The sequence below is a fragment of the Rhipicephalus sanguineus genome, chromosome 1 (assembly GCF_013339695.2).
Source record: "Rhipicephalus sanguineus isolate Rsan-2018 chromosome 1, BIME_Rsan_1.4, whole genome shotgun sequence".
Taxonomy (NCBI): Eukaryota; Metazoa; Arthropoda; class Arachnida; order Ixodida; family Ixodidae; genus Rhipicephalus; species Rhipicephalus sanguineus.
In genome coordinates, this window is record NC_051176.1 from 209606819 (window position 1) to 209617205 (window position 10387).

The window sequence follows — 10387 nt, forward strand, 5'->3', positions numbered from 1 at the left end:
CTTATAGATCTAGTACGGTGCTTTTGTTCTTGCTATAGGTGAACGTCTCTGTCTGTACCGCAAGTATTTGCCACTTGTATTAATGAGGTGCTAAAAGCAAGACTCGTATGCTGTCAATAACAGTTCAAGGTTAATGAATAATCACATTACGAGAAGTAAACCCAAGTTTCACGCCTTCATACTACATTGTCAGCCAACAACGCATATATTAAGCGCCAGGTGCGTCATAAAAACGGCCTTATCTTTTGGGATGGGCAGTTAATTGGAACTAGACAATGTAGCCCCAGGAGAGACACACACATGCAGAATATAAAAGCTGTCATGTTTGTTTTATGATGTGCGAAGTATTTTAGTTGGCAGGAGCGAAATGGCAGGATCGAAAACATATGCAGAAATATGTTAGGCTTTCCTTGCCTTCTTTTACTGCTTTCAAGTATTTTTGTTTTCGCTAAAGCAGTTTCACATGCCGTATCGTTTTCACTGATGGACAGGCTTTTTAATTTGGATCTATTCATGTGGTGCTGCAAAACGCGTCAATACAGTAATGAAAACCAGCAGATAATTAAACCAAGCAAGACATAGGGGACGTTAATTGTACTGTTTTATGTGTAGTGTAGTAACTGTGATAAAGATGTGAAAAAAGCAAAGTGGACGAAAAGACAACTTGCCACCGGCAGGGACCGAACCTGCGACCTTCGGATTACACGCCCGATGCTCTTACTAACTGAGCTACAGCGGCGGTCGTCCCCTCGTCCACTTAACGGGTATTGATGTACAAGCAAACCCTGGGAGTCTTATACCCCTGTCACACGGCACATGTAATGTCATTCGCTGCGAATGACATTCAAAACGAATGTCATTGCGATCTTGCGTTCCGGGTCTACACGGCCATATGAAATGACATTCGCAATTGATGTCAACGTTTATTGGCAGGCGGCTGTGATAACAAGAAGTTAGAAATTGTGCTTTTAATTTACGTATGTTTTTCTTGCTTCCGGAGTTCGCATCCATGGCGTGCAACTATCGCTACGGCTACCGCGGCGTCGCTTCACCAAAACAACAGTGAGCGTTTGTAAACATGGCCACATGGCTGACAGGAGGTGGCGCTAGCGTCAAGTCGGAGTATGGGAAAGAGAGTATAGCTGCACAAATTGCTTCCAACATCGCGTTGTACGTAAAAAAAGTTACCGAAAAGTTAACAACAACCTTTAACAAGAACGCTAACACCGTTTACATATACATTTAACATGCTTTAAGATATCGATGTCGCAATCTTTTGCCATGCGCCTGTTGACAAGACTACACATGTCGCGCCTGAATGAGTTCGGTGAACTCATTCAACGGGCGAATGCCATTAGGTGTGAATGTCATTCGCTATGCCCGTGTAGCAGCAACAAAAATGGCATTAACGCCTAATGACATTCGCTGCGAATGATATTACATGCGCCGTGTGACAGGGGTATTAGCCAGCGCCGCTCTTAGTCATGACGGCGAGTGTGGCACACTCTTTGTTTGTGCCGGATGGCGTCACGTAGCACGTGAACCTTTATCGAGCGGACAGCTGACCAATAAGCCCTGACTTATATATATATATATATATATATATATATATATATATATATATATATATATATATATATATATATATATATATATTACCACTTTATTAACACTTTCACTTTATTACCTGCCACCAGCATGTGCATTGTTGAGTCGCGCTGCGCGGGCCTTTGTAGCCTGCCCGCGCTTCGCTTAAAAAAAAAAGGACCTATTTTTAACACAACCTTAAACGAGAAAACCGGGCGGGTCAGTTGCCTGCATGTATCGCAAGGTTAGATCCGCCGGCAACCTACACATCCTCCCCCTCCTTAAAGGCCCCACTGAGGGTGTGACACAAGGGGTGAGTCTGCAACAGATGACTGGTTGACCATTAAAACTTCAATGCAGGCGTGTGGGTTGATGAGGGCAACGATATTGTAAGAAGGGCCATTCCAGTCTACAGCGGCGTGTGGGAAAAAAAAGAGTACAAGAATGTGACAGGGCGGGTTTGAAGGCGAGCGACATTTGGAGCATGTCCTGTAAGAATGGATTGGATACACGATATGGCGATATGATGTAAGGTGCAGAATAGTGAGAACTACGACATGTTTTGTTAGTTAAGAGGTATACCCTGGCGACAGCGACAGGAAAGGGGGAGCAGACTTGCTTCTGCCATTAATGAAGATATACTTATCGTGCATGAACTCGACGAGTGGATGAACCTATAGTAGCGCAATTCTGCACCGACCCTAATGCATTTATAAGATGAAATTGATTAGGGTTCCTCTACCTTGTACAAGCACTTTCGCTGTACAAGCAACAAACATAGCTCCTTTTGTCAGTGCGTATGACACATTCGTACATATGCGCATCGAACCATTCAACCCTTCTTAACAGGTTGAATAGCTTAACAGTTTTGACCACTTTATGTATTATACATTTTCGACACTAGTTCACGTTGTCTTTGAAACCATCGAGCTGCCAAATGCATTCAAAAAGATTTCCAGAAAGTGTGCGCATGCACCTAGTGATTCGCGCCATATAATGCAGTGCAGGTACTGCGATGCTGTATGTTTCTCATGCTTCCCCTTATTTTGCCATGTCGTGGCCAGCTGGATCGCTTAGTATGTTGTGCGACTATTTAAAGTCCTTGAAGAGCTGCCATATAGCCTCAGCTATACATTTTGCAGCATTCCTATACGTTCTAGAAACACGCCCTCATCAATGGGAGGGCGTGTTTCGTGGTGTGGTTGGTTTGCGGTGACGATGGCTGGCTCATCCATACAAGTTGTGCCTCGCCGCTCGTGCTATCTCACTGGTGAAGCTGTTGTTCCGCACATTGAGCGCCGGGTCGCTGGTTGCATAAGCGCCCCGCTACGCGGACTCGCCATGCCTGGTACCAGAAACGCTATGTAGACTCCCCGCAAACATTTTTGGGATTCCTCACTCCGCCTAGGGGCAGGAATGATGAGGTCGACTCATTGTTGAGCGAAATTAACTTGGTTTAGGAAAGCAAGCTGGTAGCGTCGTCCCGCCTTGTCCTGTTGTACTTGATATCGATTACAACCGCGCTGGATGAGCTATGACGATGAGTTACTGAAACCCTTCCTCACTCCACGAATCTCTTGAGCGCTACGCTGCAATAATTACGGCAATAAACAAGCCGATGTGCTAGCCTTGTGTCCCTGTAGCCTCGCCTGTATCCAATTCACCGGAGGGTGAGCGCACTCTGTGCGCGTATAGTGCGTTCTCAGTGCAGATGTAAGGAGGCCATGCAGCCTCATTTCTTCCGTGCACTATAGAGTACCGCGAGCAGAGTAGACGATAAGCGTTTGACCAAACCTAAGGTCCTGAGATCCCAGCCTTAATCCCTACCAGTCCAGGCTGCCACAAGACCGCGAAGCACTCGAAATTGCCTTCACTATCGATGAAGGCAATGGACCTGAATTACCCCCGTATTCTTAAACGCACCTTCACTCGAGCCTTCGCCTCGACTTGACCAAGTCAAGGCGAAGCGCCCTCCTCCACTCAAGGAGCCGCTGGGTTTCAAGAACGCTCCCCGGCCTTTCCTTCGCCAAGGGACACTTTGCCAACGCTCCCTTGACTCAAGTGGCGTCTGATAACGAGAATATTCTTGATGTGGTTAGGAAATAGCTGTTTCTGCTCAATATTTATGTGCTTTTCTTAGTTAATCTTCTTTATCAGTCGACGTTACGGCAAAATACACGCCTTTAAATCTGTAGTGTAGCTTCCGTAAGCTTGAGCCGATAGAGTAAGCGAAACCCCCGCTTGAAATCTGGCAACAGTCGCATCCCGGCTGCTGAAAGAACAGCTGAGTCCGATGTGTCTGCTGCTGATCGTTTCCACGCGTTTAACTTCTTTTATGCCGCATGCGTCTGTTAATCGCTGTATATGATTACGGCAGTGTCTACTTGTGTATTGTTCGTGACCCAGCTTTCGCCATGGTGACTGACGAACTACTTGAGTGATAGCGAAAAGCAGGGCCCATCGCACGGACGATTTGTCGTTTTGTTTAGCTTCCTGCTGCTGAGAGCCTTCTGTTCATTGATGCAGCTGCAGAACGGATAATGCGGGCGAGTAATTTTTACATACGATCACATTATACTGATGTGCTTGGTGAATTCGCCACCGCACTGTGTGCAGGAATTACTTATCGTAGGTAAATTTGCTCTCGATGCGGAGTGCTAGCATAGTTCATAATTACAGGAGCCTGTGCAATTGTTATTTTCTCATTTCATTTCCTGAGACATTTAACGCGACACTGGTAATGGTTCCGCTTCGTTTATTTTACAAATGCGGTAGAGACTGCTCTCAGCTGCTACTCATAGTTATCACAGTGTCGCGTTAAGGAGTACGTATGCTATGCATGTGGTAGAGCGTTCAAATTAGACTGTAACGCAGGTTGAGGAAAGCATTCGCTTGTGTTTTCTCCACTATCGACGGAAGCAGTGTTTTAAAGTCGTTTTTTCTTAATCGGCAGCGTATGTTGTCGGTTAACTTGGACTGATGTGTGTGGTTTCTTCTTAACAGCGTTTCTTGACATCAGGTATACTTTATGCAAAGTTTTAATATTCGGATGATGCATAAGTTAACAGTTTATTACTTTCATAAACGTTTTTCTATTCGCCGTGCATTTGTCGATGTACCTAACGTGACTAATTCTAATGGACGCAACGGCCATATTTTAAAATGTTTGTCCTGTCTTTTTATTTTGGAAGCGCAGGCAGCCTGTAATTAGTGCACGAGTGCCCTGTTTACTGATGTTCTGGCATTCATGACCACTGGGAATACCTGCTGAGGAGAGCATCGGCGTCTGTGCTGTATAGGGACGCTTTGGCATTCCAGAGCATCTTTTGTTATTCTGCACATCACGAGACTGAAGCCGTTTCTGCCTTTTACTGCTGTTCTGCCTTAACGACGACCGTGTGGACGCACTCAACCTGGGCGGATGTGTTGCAAAGAAGCAGAGTAAACTACCCTGTTGATTCAACGAAGACGACAGCACCGAAATGGTGAAAGATTCTGAAGGGCCTTGCAGTCATCGCAGCTACTTCTGGTCCCAAGAACCGTGTAAATATTTGTAAATATACGCTATCAAGTAAAATCAGCTTGCCTACCTGTTGGAACCGCGCCACCTCCCTTCCATGGAAGAGGAACAGTGCTGCATTCTATTGAACGTGTTTGATTGTTGTAGAACTGCTTTTTCTATATAATCAGAGCAGATGAGGTTTTTGCGATCCTGTCTGAACACGAAAGCACAGAGAAAACTCTAAATCAATTGCAAAGGGTAAATGAATTTTTATTATATGTGCTTGATGAAGAATAACGTAGGTGACAAAATACAAGTGTGTAAAGCTGCAAGGCGTCCGTCAATAAAGCATATGCAGCCTACATACTGTCATGAAATTCGAGCTTGTAGGACATCATAAAGAAGATACAGATGGTAGTCACACTAGTGTGACTAATCCATGCAGTGCAGCTATTAACTGCAGCTTTTCCTCCTTTGCATACAGTCATGCAAACGCTGCAAATACTGCACATTTGTAAAGAGTGTTGGTGTATCTTCTAGTCTCAGCAGCCAGGTTCCTGCACAAAAGAAAGGGGTTATAAATAATGAACATAGTGGTACATCAAAGCTGCATTTTTCTTTACTTCTCGTTCTACACACATTCTTCAGTACTTCTCGCCTTGAAGAACAGGCATGTCTTTTGTTGACGTAATGAGCTTTCACTATTTTGATACATGTTCGGGCCAGGCACTTGTGCATCTGAACAGACGTATGCCTATCCAACGCCCATTAGCTTCATTATATAATGGCTCAAACGCCTACAATTACACTGCGTGTGCTATTGTTTTCTTAAAATTTGCCGTCATTGCTTAATTAGAAGCAGTGTTATTAAGCTTGAAAATAAAACATTCATTCATTTCTCTGCTGTATCTTTTGTGTTTTGATACGTTTCACGCATTTTTGCATATATGCGGGTTTCATACTGCACCATCACCTGGTCAATTTCATATGGCTAGGCTTGGACGTCCATAGATATTGTGGGCTACATAAATACTGTATAACGAAGCTACGAATTACGTAGTTATAACTTTCAATACTAGCAACCGCACACTCGTTGTACCCCATTACATTGTCTTTTGTTTTCCATAAACCGTCCCAAATATAGATCTGATCAAACACAGGGAAAATGTGAAAAACAAAATAGAAGAACGCACCTTCACGTTGATACAGAAGATCTCCTTGCAGAGATATGCTTCTTCGTATTTCGGTTAGGGTAGTGAAGATTTACATGAGCGAAAGCCCCTCAGGTGTGCGGTGAATGCCGGCGCATGAATAGTCAGGTACGCACCCATGAAGCTAGCATGAATAGTTCACCCATTAATTGGAGAAAAGTTCGCTCTTTCACTTTCCTTTCGCTATCGCGCAGTCTTTCGCACCGGGCTTGATCTGATTCGGCGTAAGGTCTTCAACGAAATACACATGAAAGCACTGGCGACCATAGTAAGACTTGGAACACTCGCACGATGATTATCCGAAAGCAGGTAATCCATTGGCTCATGCACGGAATGCAACACATCATGGCACAAGAGCGCGGTCCTCTTGACATCATGCCCGCCTCTCTCGGAGCCACAGCAGCCACAGTATACCTGAGCCGTTGCCGAACCACTCGAAGACAGCGCCATAGTAAATGCGCACCTTCACTGTCGAAAGCAAAAAGGCAGCGGCAGGGCGGCAGCTTGATCCATCGGGAAATGCAGAACAAGTGAGCGACGCACCGCATGGATGCCACGCTGACCGTGGCCTCCGAAATGGCGAGCGCGCGGCCCGCTATCTCGGAGGCCACGCGCTGACGCCGAAACTTCACTCAAGGAACGATTCAAGGTAGCTCCCGCGCTACCTTGACAATCTCAAGTGAAACACTCGACATTTCCTCAAGTCGAGGTGCGTTTCGAGTGAAGGGCGATTTGTGAATCGGAAAACGGCCCTCAAGGAGCGTTTCGAGTGAAGGGTCGAGTCGAGGAGCGTTTGTGAATACGGGGGTTAGTTACTACAGACGGCGCTGCTCCTTGTCTCTACTGCAAGGAATTAATTCTAACTCTTTTCCTCAGTTTCTTTCATACTCCTTTCCCAGGCGTGAGGTTACCATTGAAATCAAAATTGTTTAACTCCAACGTATTCATCTCGCCTCTCTAGCGCTCCCCACATGAAAGGTGGCCTAATGCGCCCGTGTTTGATACATGTGCCTTCATATACACCGTTAGCTGATACGGCCGCTCATAGCAGTGAATACTTCTGGCCTCCGGCAGTTTACATCTAACATCGATAGAAAGCCCAGAACAAAATTGGAAGCATTTTTCATAAACGAAGTGACAATGAACGCACGCCGAAAGATTCATGTTTAATTACCCCATTGTAATAACGACAACTCAGGCAGAATCTCATGCAGCTACATGGTGCAGCTCTGTTCAAATGCGGCGTCACTGAAACGGGGCTTCATCAGCGCTGGTTCGCAATACGGCTCACCTCTTGCGAAATTTAACAGATCAGCTTGTGTATATTAATCTATACTGACCTTTGTAAGCGACTTTCTCCTGCACGAGAATAACGCAACGAGCTAATAAAAAGTACCTAAGTGTCCCCGCAGAAATGAATACGCACGTGCAAGCTAAGCTCTCTTTAATTTGGTGCCGAGATGAAAAAACTGTGCCCTCCGACAGATGAAAATCATCCTTATCCTAATCCATGAAATTGTGCAATGAATACTGGGCACTTTCCTAAGACCGTGCAATACCCGGTCGCGTCGGTCGTGGTGTGGGTGCCTCAGTGTCTTAGGGATTTGCCATTCAAACAGGTAATAGCGCTCTGCAGAACGTTAGCAGCTTCATAGCATTGAACCAACACGCTTCACCTAGGCTTCAGTGTGTCTGTTACATCTGCGTTTTTTTTTAACAGCCAAGCTGTTTAAGCTAGCCGTAATTTGTGCGGCCTATCAGAAAACCATCGTCACCATGAACGGGTATGTGCCACAGAAACTGGGAAAATCCCACTTCTCACCACTGGTCCACTAAAAATGAAGAAGGCAACAATTAGCCCAAGAAATGGCTACCATCACGGGTATGTGCCATAGAAATTGGGCAAATCGCACTACTGACCACTGGTTCAATAAGAGAGAGAGAAAACTATAGAAAGAATGAGGGAGAAAAAAATCAGAGATTAAGAAAGAGAAGACAGAGAAATGAAGATAAAAAGATCGAGAAAGAAAAAGAAATAGAAAGGAAGAAAGAAAGATACAAAATAGAGATACTAGAAACAAAGCGAAAGAGAGAGAAAGAGAAGATATAAAGAAAAATAAATAATGAGAAACGAATAAGACCATCCAGCTGCGCTCTTCCTTCTGGCTTGGCACGACTAGTGCGAAGCTGCCATACTAGAGAACGGGAAAGGCAAGGGCGGCTGCGAGAAGAGCCCGAAGCGATGGAAGCCCTACGCCAACGACGACCTGCTCGTAGATCTATGAGAGGTGCGAACGCTCGGTTCTGGAGTTTGTACATCCGTGCCGTGACTAACCTAACTAAAGCCTAGCATCAACCCAGAAGCAACCAGATTTTTTTCAAGCCTTAGAAAAAGGAGAAGGCAAGCAGCCATAAGAAGGTAAGAAAGAATGACAATGACACCAGGACCCTGCTGCTTTTGAAAATAAATTGATATTGCTGAAAATGTTAACTTTCTTTCACCTTGCAAATGTGCAAAGAAATAATGGCACCTACAGTTCGAAACGTATATAAAAAGGAAATACCCACCTGGCTTCTCAGGTGTACAAAACAGAGAGCAAAGAAACTCGTTCTGCATTCACAAAAAATGACTTGCGCTACAATTGATCGTAGGAGAAAACTTCAGTCATTCCGGAGGCTGGTCATACCAGTAGCAAAGCCGGCTGGCCGATGGCAATGAGCTTTGTGAACGAAATTTTCTGTGAACTCGGCCTCTCCTTTGAGCGAGTTAACACTCTTCGGGCCGACATTGTCTGTCTGAGTGCCCCGCCACTGTGGTCTAGTGGTTATGGCGCTCGACTGCTGACCTGAAGGTCGCGGCGGCTGCATTTTCAGTGGAGGCGAAAATGTTTGAGGCCCGTGTACTTAGATTTAGGTGCACGTTAAAGAACCCCAGCTGGTCGAAATTTCTGGAGCCCTCCACTACGGCGTCCCTCATAATCATATCGTGGTTTTGGGACGTTAAACCTGAGATATTATTATATTATTGTCTGAGCGAAAAAAAAAGTCATCTGATCTGAGTTTGCTTCTCAAATGCTTAGAGGCTACTGTCTATCAAAGAAAGAAAGAAGTGATCTGCTGGTCGTCAGATCTATTATGACGCTCCAGGTGAGCATGACTGGATGAAATAGCATACAAGAATCGCGCAGCAAACACGCAACGCAAACAAGGCGCTTGAAACGTGCAGGTTTAAAGTATCGGGCTGTGTGTCGCCGAAAAGTTAAACTGCCTTCGTGTCCACTTGTCGTAGCTCAAAATGTGATCCTTGAGGTATATTCAGGGCAGACTCCCAAAATGATTGTTTCAAGCGAGAGAGGCGACAGTAGGCTGATTAAATGCGTTGTCATTCCACGCATTGACCACAAGTCAGAGTGGTGATGACACTTGCTTAATTCTGTTCACAATACCTTTTGTGCAAAAAACCACATCACATGTGGAGATAGAACATAAGGTGGGAAAGTGCGAATATGTGTATATGTATAAGTAAAACGCGAATGGGCAAAGACGAAAGAACAAAGAAGAATCTTGAGTTCATGCTGTGTTCGTCATTGTTGACGATAGAATGTGTGGTTTAATGCTTCACAACCACTGCATGCTCAGCCATCATTCTTCATCGTCGTCAGCCACATGCAGCATCAAAAGTGCACAATATACCTTACAGATGTGTAGCGGGTACCGCGCTTATTCACAGAAAGACGAATAATGGCGTAGTCGGTGCTGTCCTCCACAAAAATTACGATTTATGACGTGATGGATACCTTGCATGTGTACTTCGTATTAGTTGCCCCAAGAGAGTTTAGAACGGGCTATAGAATGGCCGCTCTTCCAGCTATTGATGGGACTGTGCTGCGCGTTCTGTGCAGGCCTGGAGTTTTAGAGCGAACGCGTAGCACTCGAGCGCTGTTAGTTTCTGTGGCAATATGTAGCGAATGTTGGATTGCTACGACTGCGGAAAGCAAAAACTTCAAACACAGTTGGCGCTGCCCCAACACGAAGCTGTGCTCAGAATTCGCATTAGGCAGTATCATAACCGTCGGTGCTTTTTTGA

The 10387-nt window shown here is 45.1% G+C and overlaps 1 non-coding gene across 1 annotated transcript; it reads right to left on the minus strand.

Moving 5' to 3' along the window:
* Window positions 1-665: 665 nt before the first annotated feature.
* Window positions 666-739, minus strand: Trnat-ugu (transfer RNA threonine (anticodon UGU)). Its single transcript has one exon. It is a non-coding gene; the product is annotated as a tRNA-Thr (tRNA).
* Window positions 740-10387: the final 9648 nt, after the last annotated feature.